The sequence below is a fragment of the Hyperolius riggenbachi genome, chromosome 5, assembly GCF_040937935.1.
Source record: "Hyperolius riggenbachi isolate aHypRig1 chromosome 5, aHypRig1.pri, whole genome shotgun sequence".
In the NCBI taxonomy this organism is placed as follows: domain Eukaryota; kingdom Metazoa; phylum Chordata; class Amphibia; order Anura; family Hyperoliidae; genus Hyperolius; species Hyperolius riggenbachi.
The window spans coordinates 353758673-353776874 of NC_090650.1; the positions used below are offsets into that span (position 1 = coordinate 353758673).

The 18202-nt window shown below is 41.5% G+C and overlaps 1 protein-coding gene across 4 annotated transcripts in view; it reads left to right on the top strand.

Annotated features, from left to right (window-relative positions):
* DNAJC5B (DnaJ heat shock protein family (Hsp40) member C5 beta) overlaps positions 1-18202 on the top strand; it is a 346166-nt gene that overhangs the window by 241906 nt on the left and 86058 nt on the right. Inside the window, exon 1 of one of the 4 annotated variants that reach the window (XM_068237447.1) lies at positions 13116-13198. The exons of the other annotated variants lie outside the window; for them this stretch is intronic. The gene's annotated coding sequence lies outside the window, so the exon portion shown is untranslated. Of the gene's footprint in view, positions 1-13115; positions 13199-18202 lie in introns of those variants that run through there. 4 annotated transcript variants of the gene reach the window in all.

Below are 18202 nucleotides of genomic sequence, written 5' to 3' on the forward strand. Positions count from 1 at the left end.
TTGGTGTATATGCAGAGCCTCTGTTTGGTTCAAGGTGCGTTCGTAGTTCCTGGGGGGGGCTCAGCGCATCTCTGAGCTGAGGCCATTCAGAGGCGGCCTGGTGATGCGCTGATCCCACTTTTTCTGCGCAATTCTTAATTTTACTGGTAGCGCGCCCAGGCTATGCATATGCATAGGTAGGTTTTAGTTAGTGTTAGGTCCCCTCCCATGGAGGAAAGACTTCTTCGACAGTGGGAGGGACAAGTACCTAACAAATTGCAAATTGTTAGTGAAACTAACATCCTCCAAGTGGTAGACAGGTCATGTGTGTGCTCATTGTGTATTTGAATCCCATGAGTGGGGTGTGCACTTTTTTGCAGGTAAGCACTCATCTGTTTTTAAGTAGCGCTGTTCATTTCTTTGCTACGATAAATACTGTTGTAAAAACAGACAAGAAATAATAAAGAAAATATATTAATGTTAAAAATTGTTATGTAATTCAACAATACAGCTTAACCTAACCCTACTCTCACACAGAACCCTCCCCTGGTGGTGCCTAACCTTAACCACCCCTCCAGTGGTGCCTAATCCTAACCACCTCCCCGGAGGGGCCTAACCCTAACCCCCTCCGGTGGTGCCTAACCCTACTTCCCCTGGTGTTGCCTAAAACCATCTGCCGCCCGGGTGGTGCCTAACTCTAACCAATACCTCTACAGAAACACACTTTTACACATAGAAACAATAATATCTTTGATAACGTAAAATTTGTACATTCAAACGAAATAATATGATAAAAAATATAACGTTGCAAGCTTCTAAAACGACAACATACTTCAAAAACTTTAACTTTCTAATGCTATTAAAGATATTTATTGCGGTTCCCTTTTTTCTGCTATTTTGGCCGTATTCACAATAATTGCATTAGAGTCTATGGCGGTGCCCTTTTCATCCACCCTCAGCCGGAGCCTTTTTTTTCTGATACCGGAAATGTGCTTTGTTTTTTTTTTGGGGGGGGGGGGGGGGGGGGGGGGGGGGGATTCGCAGGCCATAAAATACTCACTGAGCCTTCAGCCCCATACACGGAGGACCCCAGAAAGTTGCTAGGAGCTACAGAAAGGTTAGAAGATGCGCTGGTCAAATGGGGAGTATTTTAAGCTGTGGGGGGGTTGTGCTTTTTTGGCTGTTTGCTCAAGCAACTGGCAAGCACATATAGCCGGTGCCAGATTCTAGGGACTTTGCTGTATAATGTATTGACTATGACATGTTCAAGTACCCCTGGGCCCTACTAAAGTACATATGGCATTGTGGTATGCATACCATGTGTTGAGAAACAAGATGTTAGAGGACAACCTATTATGTAGTCATAGTATTGAACCATTCCCCCTTCAGCTATAGGAGTTGGAAAGTTTCTCATCCACAAGATCAGAAAGCCATAAGTTACGTCTTTGGCCAAAGCCTTATATTTATTGTCAATCATAAAGTAAAGTAAGAAACAATAAGAATACTGTAAATTGAATTGATGCTAAATCGTTTAAGCCGTAAGCCAGTTAATAAAACATGAAACAAGGAGGAAATGAGCAATGACCTTTATCACCTATAATTGCGATTAGATTTCCCTAAAGCTTATATAGTTTGGCCAGTAGAGTTAGTTTACAGGCAGCGTAGAACTTCAATTCCTTATGGTAACATTCACTATGTAGAAGAACGGCGCTGTTTACAACAGCAAATCAATGTGCAGTCCAAGCCAGGTCTGTTACATTATATATTATCCTGGCTTTGGAAGCAGACCTGTGTACCCTCTAATAGGAAATGCAGACAGTAATGTGTTTTAGTGCTTTCAACTTTGGACATTGATTTTATTTAATTGCAACATTTTTTTTTCTTTTTGTATAGTTTGTATTGTGTCAGAAGAAACATAAATAACTTGGACCACTTATGATATGAAACACCTCATTACTGATACTTGATTATCCATTTTCTCTAATAATTGCTCATTTCTGATATAGTTCATTAAAGGGCCACTAATACATAGATATAAGAACTACATTTCTCCCAAAATAAAATGCATAATCATTTTTGTTTTCTTTTTGCTGCTGTTGCTTACAGTAGGATCTGACAGATCTGACTAGTACATCTCCTCATGGGGGATTCTCTGCATTACCTCTATTCTTTACAAAAGCACTCCCTGGAAAGGATCTATACAAAGATGCCAGCCAGCCTCATGTGCACACAATTTTGGCAACTGGCCTTAGCATTCATCAAGTACTTTTATAAATACAGAAATATCTTAGTATCCCTCATAAGGAGATGGACTAGTTCAAAATCTGTCAGATTTTTGCTACCTATTGTAAGTGACAGTGACATAGTAAAAAGGTAATTTATAGTGCATTTTAATCTGGGAAATATTAAAATGCACTATAAATTACCTGGGAAATTAAGTATTTTTTATTTTACAATGTTTTGCGATAGTTGCCCTTTAAGCACTTCATAGAGACATTAATTTATTCTTTTTGGACTAGAATGGCCATTTTTTATTTTAAATGTTAATTTTTTTGCATGGTTGAATCTTTTAAAGCACAAGTTCAGGTTTTTTTTTAATTGATTAGAATTAGTTACAATGGTTCCCGACATCACTGTATGTAATGGCACACAGTGCAGGAGAGCTGTTAGGGAGATGAAGGTCAAAACGATAACTGATATCAGTGCACTATCGTTCTGAGCTCGATATCCCTAAGCCCACACAAGCCGCAGCTCTCCTGCTCTGTGTGCTGTAATGGTAATGTAATACACAATGATGTCGGGAACCATCAGCAGAGAGTGACGTCCCTAGGGATGGGCTAGGGGAGAGGAACTGCCATTTCCGCCCCGCCCATATTTAATGTTATGCACAGATGGAGATTACCACTGAGCAGAGCGGAGGCCACAGGGGGCACTGGAAGGCGTGGATGGTGCTGTGACATATGTCACACATAAATCAGAATTAAAAGTAGGATAGGGGAAATTTGGTTCATGGGGTACTTTAAGTACTATACATAGTGGAAATGGTACTTAAATGCATTAGAGGATTGAGATTCTATGGACGGTGACTGCGATTGGGTCATCTGTCTATCACCTGGAGCCTTTGCATAACAGTTAGTATGCTTCTACTGTGAAGAGACTTTATTGTGAGCAGGACTGATATATCCTCTAAATCTATGGCTATCTTACCTCAACCGAGATCTGCTCATTAATATATCACAACATCAAACGTCGGCAGAACTTCCATAAAATATGTCTTCAACTGCATCCTGTTTGGATATTTTATGGTACTATACTTATGTAGAACATCAATTAGTGATGAACGACTTTTGGTACTTAAAGTGGTCTGAAACTCCGACATAACATTCAATAAAAATGTGTTTTCCTACTTTTTATTACTCATACAGTTATCATATTTGCTTTTGTGCATACGTAATATTGTCTGTTTACAAATTACAAGTTTTCAAAGTGTAGTTTATTGTAACCTGAAAGCTGGCATTGCATTTTATTCAAACTGCTTTTTATTATATATTAACATCTTCTAATGAGCTTTTCTGAACTGCGTGTGTGTGTCTGAAGCACAGAGAGCTCCTTTCCTCTTGTTACACAGTGTTTACACACATTGTAACAACATTAGAATGTAAACAAAGATACTGTTATCTACAGTTTGGATGCGGATTGAAGCTGAATAGCAGGACAAAGTGCTTTTGTTTAAGCATTTCAGTGATGTTCTACTAAAAAAAATTCTGGGATAGTAGCTTTCAAGCTGTGAGGAATCTTTTAGAGCAAAGTAGAAATGCTGGCTTTCAGACCACTTTAAGTACTGTCAAATACAACGATTAACTGGTTGTAACGATATGTGTCAGCAAGTAACAGAGTTCTGATTATTAGGTGATCTGCAGTATCACCTATAATGCAGATATATACCTGATTATATGGTGATCTGCAGAATCACCAATAATACAAGTATACCAGCAGCTAACGTGATAGCAAAGTATAGTGCTTGGTGCAACAGTAGTACTGTTAGGTTTAGCTGTACCTCACCAGAGGAGCTGGTGGGCACTAACAGTACAGAGCCCCTCACCAGAGACAAGGGCCCTCTGGTGAGAGTAGAGTGGTCAGACTAATCGAGTTGGCAACAGACAGACAGATACAGTACAAAATCAGAAGGTAAAGGCAAGAAGGTTTTAACAGGCAGAGTCGGCAGCAAGATCAGAGGGGCAGAAGTACAGAATCACTGAGAGTAAGAATAGTCAGAACGAGCAAGAGTCATACACAGATAATAAACAGTATTCCGATTATAATTATAGCTATCAAACAAATCCTATCACTGTGTGAAATCCCCGGTTTCCTCCCGGATCAAAGGACACCGGATCTATCTAAGGTCTGAGCGCTAACACGAAGTATTCGCAACAGCAGACAAGTTGCGAGTGAATCAGCAAAGCTTAAGAAGCAGAGGAGACCCCTTCAGCACGCCCACTCCCATCAACCAATGAGGAGTGGCGAGAGTCTCCTCTGACGTCAGCCGACCGGCCGGTCAGCTGACGCGCCTCCTCCCTGCATAAAGGTCCCGTCTGTGCATGCGCACGCGACAATGCAACCCTATGTGCTGCTGACAAACCCGTCCTCGGCGTGCTAGACGCCCGAGGCCCGGATAGAACGCCAGGCAGGGAGACGGAGGCAGCTGCGGTGGTATCACTGTTCACCGCAGCTGTCTCTTCCATGTTTGTTACACTGGTGCATGCAACGTGCATGCTTGTTGAGAAATGCCAATACAGTCTCAAGTCTAAATGTTTGCTATTGAGTACTCAGGGCTGTATTTCAAATGGTCTATTGTTCACCTGGGATCTATGTTGCAGCAATTAGTGATCCATGAGTCATAGTTGGCACAGTTATTAGCATTTAAATATTGTCATCTGTCTAGAAGCTATCTTACTTCTGTTATTGCTATTTAGGAGCTATTTATTCCTGGATCGTGGAGGTCCCAGTACGGCTGTGCATAATGTGTTTACTGTAAGCAAGCTAATTAATTAATCAATCAATAATGATATGTTGAGAGATCTTTCATTAATATTCAGGACTGTGGCACCAGCCTTGAATAATATCCGCTAGGGGACAGGAAGTGCAGTATTCTCTAGGTGCAGTAAGTGTTCTTAATATAATTGTTTGCGCAAACTTATATGATACATTTTTATAATATTAATTGTAGTCTGCCCCCTAATCAATTAGTTTAACCTTCCTGGCGGTAAGCCCAAGCTGAGCTCGGGCTATGCCGCGCAGGAGGATTTCTCAGGCCCTGCTGGGTCGATTTGCACAATTTTTTTCTTGCAACATGCAGCTAGCACTTTGCTAGCTGCATGTGCCCTCCGCTGGCTGCCGCTCGCCGTGCCGTGCCCCCCCCCCCCAGACCCCGTGCGCTGCCTGGCCAATCAGTGCCAGGCAGCGCCGAGGAGTGGATCGGGACTCCCAATGACGTCACGACGTCGATGACGCCACCCCGCCCATCACCATGGCAACAGGGGAAGCCCTCCAGGAAGAATGGGATTTCCTGATCAGAGATCGCCGGAGGCGATCGAAGCGGGTGGGGGGATACCGCTGCACAGGGCTCGCTACATGATTTAAAAAAAAAATAAAAAAATTTAAAACTGCTGTGCTGCCCCCTGGCGGTTTTTAATAGACTGCCAGGAGGGTTAAAGCACACCTGAAGTGAGAGAGATATGGATGCTGACATATTTAAACAATGCACGTTAACTGGCTGGGCTGCTGATTCTCTGCCTAACTTCCTTGCCCTCAAAGAGAGAATATAGAATATACAATTACTTTCTCAGATCTATTTTTGTCCTTCCAGTCTCACCAAAAAAGGCCATTACTGCATCGACCTTCAAATCAGGATCCAAATTAAGCCTGACAACAGATTTGATCTCTGACCAGAGACCCTTCTATGTAGGGCTTGGGGTTCCACATCTCCAGTAACCTCTTTCTGACCATTTTCTCACCATTACCTCATTAACCAGAATCAAAATCAGAATCAATTTATTTGGACAAGTACGTTTGTCAAATAAGGAATTTGTCTTGGCAGACACAAACAAAACATTACAAGGACAGACAGTATATACAGTATATTACAAGTCAAGGACAGTATGTAAGTTCTAGTGGCAGTCAACAGAGTGAGAAGTGTTAATTTTCAGTTCTGTGCTGCCGTAATGCTTTCAAGTCCTAGGAGATGTAGCTGTTCCTGTGTCTAGAATTTTTTATTGCGATTGACCGGAATCTTACTGCTGAAGGTATAAGCTGGAAGATGGAGTGGGCAGGGAGAGAGGAGTCCAAGGCAATCTTGGTCGCTCTCTTTCTGCACCTGCTAGCATAAAGATCCCGCAGGGAAGGCAAGCTACAGCCAATTATTCTTACCACTGTTCGGGTGATGCACTGCAGTCTCACCTTTTCTAGTACTGAGCAGGAGCCAAGCCAGACAGTCATAGATGATGTCATGATGTCAACCATCTTTAATGAATACCACTCAGGAAGGATTGGATGAACGTTATGCAGGCAGTGTCAGAGTGCTGAAACTATCTACTTCACTCCAAACACACAAACTTCAGTGAAAAGTGATATCTGCTCTTACAAGCTGCTTCTTTTGAGCAATATAGTGGGCTTAGAGGCTAGCATTCTCACCTTCCTACCCTTGAAACTGTTTCAATGGAGTTTGTATGATCTCCGCATGTTTCTTGTATACTTCCATATTTAAAAAATATACTGATAGGCTACTTGCCTCCCCCCAAAAAATTAGACTATGATTATAGTGGGGACATTAAACAGTGATCTCTTTTTAGGGTCAAGAAAAACAAAAGTTTGCTTTCTTAAAATAGAAAGAATTTGCAATAATTCAGGTTGGAGTGAGCTTGAGATGTCTCTCAAGGCATCACTGCTGAATATATGCAAATTAACCATTGTACCCTTAGAAGCACACCTCCAGAACCGCTGGAATGCAATGATGTGTCAGCTTGTTAATTTGTACAGAGCCATAATAATCCAACATGCATACAGACTGTTTCGGATTGTTTGATCCTCATCAGTGCATGACATGGATTAATTTGGCTCTATGGAGTAGGGCTTGTAACACAGAGAGGGACAGACTAACCAGTTAGTCTGGTTAGTCTGTCCCTTTTTAGGGTCAGTAAGTTAAATAAAGTATCACATAAAGTAAAGTGAGTTAGAAATGATCAGCACTATATAAATTCATCTTTATAATTTTATTTAGATAAGAAGTTACACGAATCAGTGGTTCAACTACTGTAGAAGTAGCTCCTGGAACCTCAGGTGGGTTGGTGCCGTGTAAGGCCACAACTACTTAACATTCTTCTTTTGATACGGGGCCACCCTCCATAGTGCGTGTTGTTGTAACCACCATTTGATGGGTGGCACTCTATTATGGAAAGGGATCATTCTGGCCCAACTTATTACATGACCAAGGTCGATGGGATCCAACACAAGGTGAGGCAGAAGTCACATCAAAGTTTTATTGAGGTCTCCATGATCTGTAGTTATGCACTTTACATAAATAGCTTAATTCCAATGGGTTTTTGTAGCCCTTATTGCTTAGACATGGACTAACATCCAGTATTAACCCAAGACTTTAGAAGAATAGTCCTACTGTAACGATTGTGGAATTCTCTCCGTGGTCAGCGCACAGGACGTGCGCTGACCACTGCGGAAATCCTCCACAAGCGTATAATTTGAGAGAACCCAGCAAAAGGTGCAATGCACCTGTAGAGGGAAATTCCTGTCGGCAGATGGAGCTGTGGAGTGCAGAGGAACAGATCCTCTGCCCTGCCACAGACGCCAGACAGTATTTGTACGAAGGGAAGAAACGCAGGGCAAGATAGCCCTTGCAGAGAGAGAGTAAAGCGACAGAGTGTATGTGTGTCCACCAATCTAGTCGCCACCCTGCGACGATGAACACACAACCATGAAGATCAGGTGAGAAGGCAATCGCAAGAGATGGCGATTGCTAACAGCGACACAAGACTGAATAAGCACAGATGAGAGATATATGTATGTCCACCAATCTAGCCGCCAACCTGCGACGGTGGACACACAACAGAGGAAACCAAGTGAGAACGCAATCGCAAGAGAAGCGATTGCGAATGAGAATGAGCACAGGGACAGAATGTATGTATGTGCACCAATCTAGTCACCAACCCACGACGGTGCACACACAACAGCAGAAACAAAGTAGGAACGCAATCGCGAGAGAGGCGATTGCCAGAGGTGACACAAGGCTTAAGCAAGAAAGGGCACGAGAGTAGCAAAGGCACAGCAAATCATACAATGAGAAGATGAGGAAAATAACAAACGCTAACTAAACGCAAACACCGCACTCATTCGCAACAGCGAACGCGTTTACAGCGCGGTCTCCACGTGTTAAGCACAACAGAGACAAGCACGCCTAACTAACCCCCGCCACACAAACACGAAACAGAGAACGCGAGCGCTTGCTTAACGGTTACCTCACCGAGCCTACAGCAAGCATTTGTATCAGACAAGACAGACAGATGAACGGGAAACAGGATAGGAAAGATCCACTGCTCTTACCGCCAGAGCGAGTGCGATCCGGGTAAAGCAACAGAGCTAGCAGGATCCACTGCTCTTTCCGCCAGAGCGAGTGCGATCCAAGTTCAGGGACAGGATAGGAGAGATCCACTGCTCTTACCGCCAGAGCGAGTGCGATCAGGGTTCAGGGACAGGATCACAGATCAGAAGGATCCACAGCTGCTACCGCTAGGGGCTAGTGCGATCCAAGCAAGACAGGACGATTTCCTATCGACCACCGTTGGCGACAGGACAATCACAGCAGAGAAGCAACATAGACAAAACAGATAAACAGGCTAACTGCACTAGAGAAGCTGCCTAGTGCAGTCCCCATAATTACTCTAAGCTAACTATAACAATCCAACAGGGAAGGCTGACACTCCAGGAGTGATTTAACAAACCGTTATGACCAGCAGAAGGCTGGTCAGCAGAAGGCTTTTATACCGCCAGTCCTCAAACGAGACAGCTGGGCAATTTGCATGTATGCAAATCCCTCAGCAAAACAACTCTGAAAGTTGCAAGATGAAGCCAGGTCTCTTTTCCAGAGACCTGCATCTCTCAAACATAAGGAATGGTCAAACAGCTGTCTGCCTGTGCAGCCAGCTGAGCGGACCATTACACCTTCCAATCCTAAATGCCCAACCAAAAATCTTATGTTCTTAATACACCCTATAATATTATAATACAAATTGAGCAAAGCTAATCTGAAGTGATTTGTGAAAAAAAAAATGAATATAGCCACCTATAGAGAGGGAAGGCTCTGGATCTCATAAAGCCTTCCTAGTCCTCTCTCAGTGTCCTAGTTCCTCTGCTGTCAGTCCTTCAAATTTGCCACCTCCGGGAGTCCACGAAGCACTCGTGTCCACGAGTGCTACCAAAGATGGGCAGCTGTGTACTGTGCATGGGGAAGTGCACGCTTGGAACCACCCGTATTTAGAAGCACTCAGAGATCCGAGTGCCTCCGAAGCACTCTGAGGATCCCCAAAGACATATTTGACCAATTGGTCAAATAGCTTCAATGGAGGCGGGGAGGGATAACCGTGGGGGACCAAGGACATGGAGCGAAGACCGGTAAGGCTCTATGGGATTTAGAGCCTTCCCTCTCCAAAGGTGAGTATCTGCCTTTTTTTACAGATTGCTTCAGTGTTACTGTAAAGGTCATTATAGAGGAGGGAAAGCTGGACAAGTGATCAAATCAAGTATTTGCAAAAGCACTGCTCCTATTATAGGGAAACATCCCAATCTTCCCAATCTATATTTATCTGCAGAGTCTGTCTGATTCTCTCAGTGAAGCTGTAGAACCCTTCCCTTTGCATAATGGTAAAAATGCAAAGCATTCAAAGGGCCTCCATGCCACGATTATGGGTTGTAATCTCATGACTCAATGCCAGGAAAAGATGTTGATTCTAGGTATTCATGTAATTACTGTTGTGTTCTCACTAAAGTTCAAAATAAGATGCTTGAGAATGTGGACATTGGTTTTTCCTTGAACTCGTTAGTAATTCTGTACTATTATTATGCATTGCTATAGCAGTGACATTTTACAGCTTATAAAGCACACTGAATAAATAATTCATTATTATAAGAATTATAATTAAGCATTTATACAGTATAGGAAAAGTTCCACAGCGTTTTACGGAGCTTACAATCTAATTCTAATCATAGTTTAATGTCCTCTCTGGCCAATTTTCAGGAGTTTTATGGGGGAATTGATTTACTACTATGTTTTGGTATATGTCCCTATGAAAACATGCAATCTCCATGCTGCTGATATAATGAATGACTGGAAATCAATTCTAGAACTCCATTCCTACAAGGCAAGAGTGTTAGTCATTTAGCCACCATAATACCTAACTTAGCCATTACTCATTTGCCTAACGTTCTCCCCTAGCATCTGTTTATAGAGCAAACATGCTGAAGTATTAATTTTTCTGCCTCTGTGATAGTCTCTCAGCAGTCTGCACTATTTCTAAATCCAACACTTCTCTTGTTTTGCACCTTAAAGGACATCTGAACTTATGGAGACTGCCATATTTATTTCCAAATACAATACCAGATGCCCGGCTTCCTGCTGATATCTTTGGCTGCTGTAGTTTCTGAATCAAGCACCTAGAACAAGCATGTTGCTAATTCAGTCGGGCTTCAGGCTGGGTGCACACATAGCAGAAACGCTAGCGTTACGTAAAATGCTGCATTTTTGCTGCTAGTGAAAGTCTATGGGCCGCAGGGAAAAACGCATATAAAAAAACACATATGCATTTTATGTGCGTTTTCAAACCTTGCATTTTTAAAAACGCTGGTTTTCTTGCATGATATTCATAGACGCATCAAAAACACACATAATGAAAATCAATGGGAACGCAATAGTATCCGTTTTTCATGTGTTTTTATATGCGTCCCCCCCCCCCAATTTTTGTTTTCCTGTTTCTCCGCTTCCTGTTGTCTTCCTAGTGATTTGCATAAATGGAAATATAAAAACGCATGGAAAAATGCTCACGAAAACGTATATGCGTTTTGTATATGCGAACCGCAAATCATGGATCATGGAGATTAGGCAAGTCGAGTTCACTCAGGTCCATAGGATGGGTGCACAGTAATGCAGGTGCATGATCAGGTAGGACACAAAAAGAGGAGGACCCTGCCTGAAGGCTTACAATCTAGAGGGAGAGGTAGGGACACGAAAGGTAGGGGACCAGAGTTCAGCTGTGGGTTTAGAGCACTTGTGAGGGGTGGTAGGCCAGAGTAAAAAGGTGAGTTTTGAGGACCTTCTTGAAGATGTTGAAGGAGAGGGCTGCCCTTATGGGTGGAGGTAGGAAGTTCCATAGTGTTGGTGCAGCTCTTGAGAAGTCCTGGAGGCGTGCATGGGACTGGGTGATGCAGGGGGCGGTCAGGAAAAGTTCATTGGAGGAGTGAGCAGCTAGGTGTGTACCTCTGATGCTGGGTACACACGTTGAGATTTACCACTCGATTCGCGGATCAATTTGATTATTTCAAACATGCTCGATTGGATTTCGATGGTTCCTGCCATCGATTTTGCATACTCAACATGAAAAAAACGATCGAAATCCAATCGAGCATGTTTGAAATAATCGAATCGATCCGTTCGATCCCGCGAATCGAGCGGGAAATCTCAACGTGTGTACCCAGCATGAGTGAGATCGGAAATGTAGGTTGGACAGGTTTTGTGGACAGTTTTGTAAGTCAGGCACAGTATCTTGAATCTGATTCTGGACTGGATAGGAAGCCAGTGGAGGGACTGACAGAGGGGAGCCGCCGTGGTGGAGCGATGGGAGGAGTGAATAATTCTGGCTTCCGCATTCATGATGGACTGCAGCGGGGTAATTCGGGTCCTAGGGAGACCAGACAGAAGGGCATTACAGTAGTCAAGGTGGGAAATTATGAGGGCATGGATGAGGAGTTTGGTGGTGGCAGAGGTCAGGAAAGGGTGGATCTTGCAGATGTTACGGAGGTGAAAGTTACAGGACTTTGTAAGGTTTTTGGATGTGGGGAGTGAAGAAGAGTGCGGAGTCCAGGGTGATACCCAGACAGCGGGCTTGAGAGGTAGGGCGAATGGTAGTGTGGTTAACAGTGACATGCACATCTGGGAGGTTTAGGCATGGGCAGGGTGGGAAGATCATAAAATCCGTTTTGTCTAGATTTAGTTTCAGGAACTTAGCGGACATCCAGGAGGAGATGGCTGATAGGCAGGAGGAGACCTTGTCCATGGTAGTGGTGGATAGGTCAGGGATGTGGAGGTAGATCTTGGTGTCATCTGCATACAGATGATAGTTAAAACCCATGGAGGAGATAACCTTGCCAATGGAGGATGTGTATTTGCAATGCAGCTCATTCCCTTATGCCCGTATGTATCAAATACAAATAGTGATATTTACGTATTAAGCCATCCAACCGAAAGGCCTCTATGTTGTCAAGCTGCAAAATTGTATACTGTTGTTTCCTGAGCAGCTGATTCATCACAAATTAGCTGCTCCACTCCATTTTGTTGTAGGAGAAAAGTGGGTTAAACTCCTGCTGAAAATGCCAGTTTGCCCCTGTGTGTGGCCGCCCTGCTGGCGGGGATCTTTCCTTTCTTCATTTCAGTCACTTCTGAATGGCGGCTGTATCTGGGAAGTCCCACTCTTATCTGACAAGCTTTTCTTACTGCTTCCCCAAACACCTCTGTCTTCATTAGCTTCAGGGGACATTTTAATTTTGGCAGACAAACAGAAAGGAGACCACTGAAGGAAATGGGAAACCTCTGATTCTTGATGAATCAGCTGCTGTTAAATCACAACATACACTTTCTAAGCTTGTCAAGCAGAAAAGCCATTCTGTTAGATGGCTTAATACATAAGTACCCAAATAATTTATACACGCACAGCCTGAAATTTACAGATCTATTTATTCAAACTTGTGGATAGCTGTTTTAGTCTGTTTGGCATTTATTAGTACAAACTATGAATGAGTAGTATAGTTAGAATGAGTAGCCAATTATGTTGACGAGCCAGTTAGGCTGATGATGGCATGATAGTATCATCAGTTGATAATTTACAACTGAAAAAATAACTGGCAAGTCTTCATCAACCTGCCACCCCCACAGAATTTGACTACAGTAAGTTCCCTTGGTATCTCATTGGCATCTGTCAATAGATTTACTGCTTGATGATGCATATAATACAGCTATGCATTCATTGCTAGTGCAAACAAGTTAATTTTGTTCATCCAGGAAGATGGGGTAGTAAATCAATGAATATTTACGTTGGTTGTTAGCTAAATGTATCACCTGCTAGAAGTGTTGATTTTCTAATCCCGAATCTGCAGTCTGGGTTGGGCTAATCAACACATTGCCAGAATTGTTGTTGCTTAAAGTACACCTGAACTTAGAGTGCTATGGCGGCTGCCATGTTTATTTATTTTTAAAGAGGAACTCCAGTGAAAATAATGTAGTAAAAAAAGTGCTTCATTTTTTACCATAATTATGTATAAATGATTTAGTCAGTGTTTGCTCATTGTAAAATCTTTCCTCTCCCAGATTAACATTCTGACATTTATTACATGGTGACATTGTTACTGTGGGCAGGTTATTTAGCTGTTTCTAGCTGCTCTGTCTGTTAGACAGCTAATAACAGCTATTTCCTGTCTCTGAACATTGTTACATTGTGGCTGTTTGCCAGCAGTACCGCGGTCTTCAGAGCCTCTTGTGGGAGGGGTTTCAGCACAAAATCAGTCACACAGCGCCCCCTGATGGTCTGTTTGTGAAAATCATTGTCTTTCTCATGTAAAATGGGGTATCAGCTACTGATTGGGAAAAAGTTCAATTCTTGGTTGGAGTTTCTCTTTAAACACTGCCTGCCAGTTGCCTGGCTGTCCTGCTGATCTCTTTGGTTGTAGTAGTGTCTGAATCACACACCTGAAACAAGCATGAAGCTAATCTTGTCAGACTTCAGTCAAAAACATCTGATTTGCATGCTTGTTCAGAGTCTATGGCTAAAAGTGTTAGAGGCAGAGGATCAGCAGGACGGTCAGGCAATCTGCATTGTTTAAAAGGAAATAAATATGTTAGGGTCCATATCCCTCTCTTTTCAGGCGTGCTTTAACCTCTCAAGCAAATTTGATAAGAATGATCGACTCTGCCTAATACTGGCTGTAGTCTTATTAGTATACATAGGAAATTTTGAGATTTGACCTGAAGCATGAAACAACCCTAAATAAGTCATTTTTTTTAGAACTACACTTATCTCTAGTTCCTCAAAACTGCAATGAACCTTTCGATTTTAAGCTCATAAGAGCATGATTCTCTCCATTACCGTTTCTTGTAATTAACCAGTTCACCACTGAGGGGTTTTTCCCCTTATGAACCAGAGCAATTTTAACATTTTAATACTCCTCCCTTTCACTTGCCAATAACATTATCACAACTTATCTCAACAAAAGTATCTATATCTTGTTTTTTTCACCACAATTAGGCTTTCTTTGGGTGGGAAGTTTTGCTAAGAATTATTTTATTCCAAATGCATTTTAATGGGAATAATAAGAAAAAAAAAATCATTATTTCTCAGTTTTCAGACGTTATAGTTTTAAAATAAAATGTGCTACTATGGATAAAACCCACACATTTTATTTGCCCATTTGTCTCAGTTATTACAACATTTAAAGTATGTCCCTAGTACAATGTATGGTGACAATATTTTATTTGGAAAGGTGTATTTTTTTCCGTTTTGTGTCTGTCACTAATTACAAGTCCATATTTGCAAAAATAACAGCAGTATACCCTCATGACATACATATTAAATAAGTTGAGTCCCCCAGGTAACTATTTATGTATTTTACATTTTTATTTTTATTTTTATAAAAGTGTTTAATTTCAACTATGGGAGGGGAGGTAAGGGGTTAATTAATTGGCTATTTTAGGTATTATTTTTTATAAGGTATGTAAGTGTAATTTTACTATTTGGCCACTAGATGTCCCCCCCACTTTATCTTCCTGTGCATACTGTTAGTACACTAACAGGAAGTAATGTTTGTATGTTTTACTTTCATTTTATCAATGACCACAGCATCTCATTGATGCGGGTGGTCATTGATCACAGGTACTTAGATCGGTGAATGGGAACTGTATTCCCATTCACTGATCTGTGCACCATCATGCGGCCATGTTAATACATGCAGTGGTGATTGAGGTGAGATGCATAATTCTACGCCTCAGAAGCCAAGATAAAGTCACCGGGGGCGTAGATATACTGTATGTAACTGGTTAATGTATCTATTTTTTAGATAGTGGCTGTATTAGTCACTGTCACACTTATGTTGTTTACCACCTCTGCATTATGCATCCGTGTTTTTCTCACACTGTACAGCTCCCTGAGCTCCGCAGCAAAAGATGATGCTATACAGTATTTATTTATTGTATTTATAAAGCGACAACATATTACGCAGCGCACTACTACTAATAATATTAAAAATCCTGGATATAGGAACATTGTTGTTATGATAGAGGATACCCTCTTTTGGATGAAACATTGACAATATTATTATTATTATTGATGATATAGTGCCCTCATGTCCTACAGCACTGTTCAAAATAATAACAAGACATAGGAGCGTAAGAAAGAGGCAGTACAATATAACAATGACAATTACCTAAAACTGCTGTCCAATACAGCAGTTGCAAGAATCTATAGGGAAGTGAGCCCCACCCTTGCAAGCTTATAATTTAAGGGAATAGGTACAGAAACACAAGGGGCTTGATTCACTAAGACAAATAGCATGCTTTATCAAAGTTAGCACGCCTTATCAAAGTTAATATGCCCTATCAGAGTAGCATAGCGAGCGCTACGAACCCACAGGGGCTCAGGGGCAGGACGAGTGGAGCTCTCCTCATTGCCAATTAGCAGGCATACGTTCACTATGTTACTCTGATAAGGCATGTTAACTTTGATAAGGCGTGCTAACTTTGATAAGGCATGCTATTTGTCTTAGTGAATCAAGCTCAAGGTGTTGACATTTTTCTCTTATGAAAGTAGAATAGTCATAGGAGCCATGAGACCTCCTACAATCAAGAGAAAACTGTCTGAGCAAACTCAACAAAACAAATTAGATTAGAATAGGAGGCTGTTGATTAGCAGGCATCTGATTGTTTACCATCCTATCTGTAATAAGTAATGTCTATGGGTATTCTTAACCACTTTACCACCACAGGTGCATATATCTACGCTCCTTTTAACACCCTTTCCCCACCAGGAGCGTAGATATACGCACCCCCGCTGCTGCCGCCGCTGTCCGCACTCCCGCTCGGTCGTGCGTGCGCTCCTGCGCTTGTGCACGCCGCCGGACGCTCGCCCGGAGATCAATGAATGGGAAAAACCGTTCCCGTTCATTGATCTCAGCCCCCCAGCAATGATCGGCTGCTTCTATGAGAAGCAGCATGATCATTGGTGAAAAAAAAAAAGTTTCCCAGCCTCATTGTACTTCCTGTAAACGTACTTTCGATGCTTACAGGTCGCATGCACAAAAAGTTACTGTGGCATCTTGTGGCCAAATAGTAAATCTACACCCAAAAGCATTTTTCATATACAAATACATAGTTTTACATTATAAATTAACTCATTACCTCCCACACTCCCCCAATTTTTTTTTTGTAAAAAAAAAAAAAAAATTACAATAAAAAAAAATACATAAATAGTTACCTTAGGGACTGAACTCTTTAAATATTTATGTCAAGAGGGTATAACACTGTTACTTTATAAACTATGGGCTTGTAGATAGGGATGGACGCAAAACTGAAAAAAATGCACCTTTATTTCCAAATAAAATATTGGCACGAAACATTTTGATAGGGACATAATTTAAACGGTGTAATAACCGGGACAAATGGGCAAATACATTTCATGGGTTTTAATTACAGTAGCATGCATTATTTAAAAACTATAATGGCCGAAAACTGAAAAATAATAATTTTTTTCCCCACATTTTTTCCTGTTTTCCCATTAAAACACATTTAGAATAAAATCATTCTTGGCATAATGTCCCACCTAAAGAAAGCCTAATTGGTGGCGAAAAAAAACAAGATATAGTTAATTTCATTGTGATAAGTAATAATAAAGTTATAGACAAATGGAAGGAGCACTGAAAGGTGAAAATTGCTCTGGTGCTCAAGGGGTAAAACCCCTCAGTGGTGAAGTGGTTAAAATGTAAATTATGACAAAAGCCAGGGGGAATCACACTTGCCTGAAATTTTGAAAATCCATCCATGTCTAGGCCTCTGGTAAGTATCCTTGCCACAAATGCTAACTTGTATTGCAGAGTCTGTCTACCCTGTGGCAGGCAGTATATGCAGCTCCCATGGGCCAGATGTAAGGATGTTAGTAATAATACTAATTACAATTACGTAAAATGTTGCATAATTCTTTGCAAATATGGCCATACGTAATTACGATTTAGAAATTCAATTGATTATTCTAATCCATTCCTAATTTCGCATATTTTTCATGTAATTTCATGCAGACTTTAATGGTCAATAGAAAAGTCACCATGCAGACTATTGTCACAAAAATTGCTACGTATGTTAAGGGGAATTGTGGGAATAAGTAAAAAACAACAACAAAAAAAGACCTTGTAGTTTTTAAGATTAAAAACGATCACTACAAGGTATTTTTGGAAAATGTCTTTATTTTGGTCTTATACCCACTAATCTTATTAAAGTGTAACTGTCGGGCATAAAATCAAAATTCAATTGTTTATTTTTATCTGGTAAACAAGTAATAAGATGCTAATCGGGCAATCCAAAAGTTAAAATCGCTATTACTTTTCTTGTTGATAAATTATCATTTCCCAGTTTAACTGACTCTTATTTGGTACACACAAAAATTGTTACACAAAAAGAAAGTTGCAGGGCATGCTGGGTTTTCCTTTTTTGCTTCTCTCCTTCCCCTCAGACTTAACTAATGCAGCCTGATTGGCTGAAGCCTCTTTCCCTCCTGTTTTCCCCTCCCACACCTCTGTTTCTCTATGATTGGCCAATATTTCTCATGCTGAGACAATGCACTTTCTATAGTGAAGGGTGGGCAAATCAGGCAGAGGAGAGTAAGGGAGGAAATTACTTCAGGATTGGCTTCAA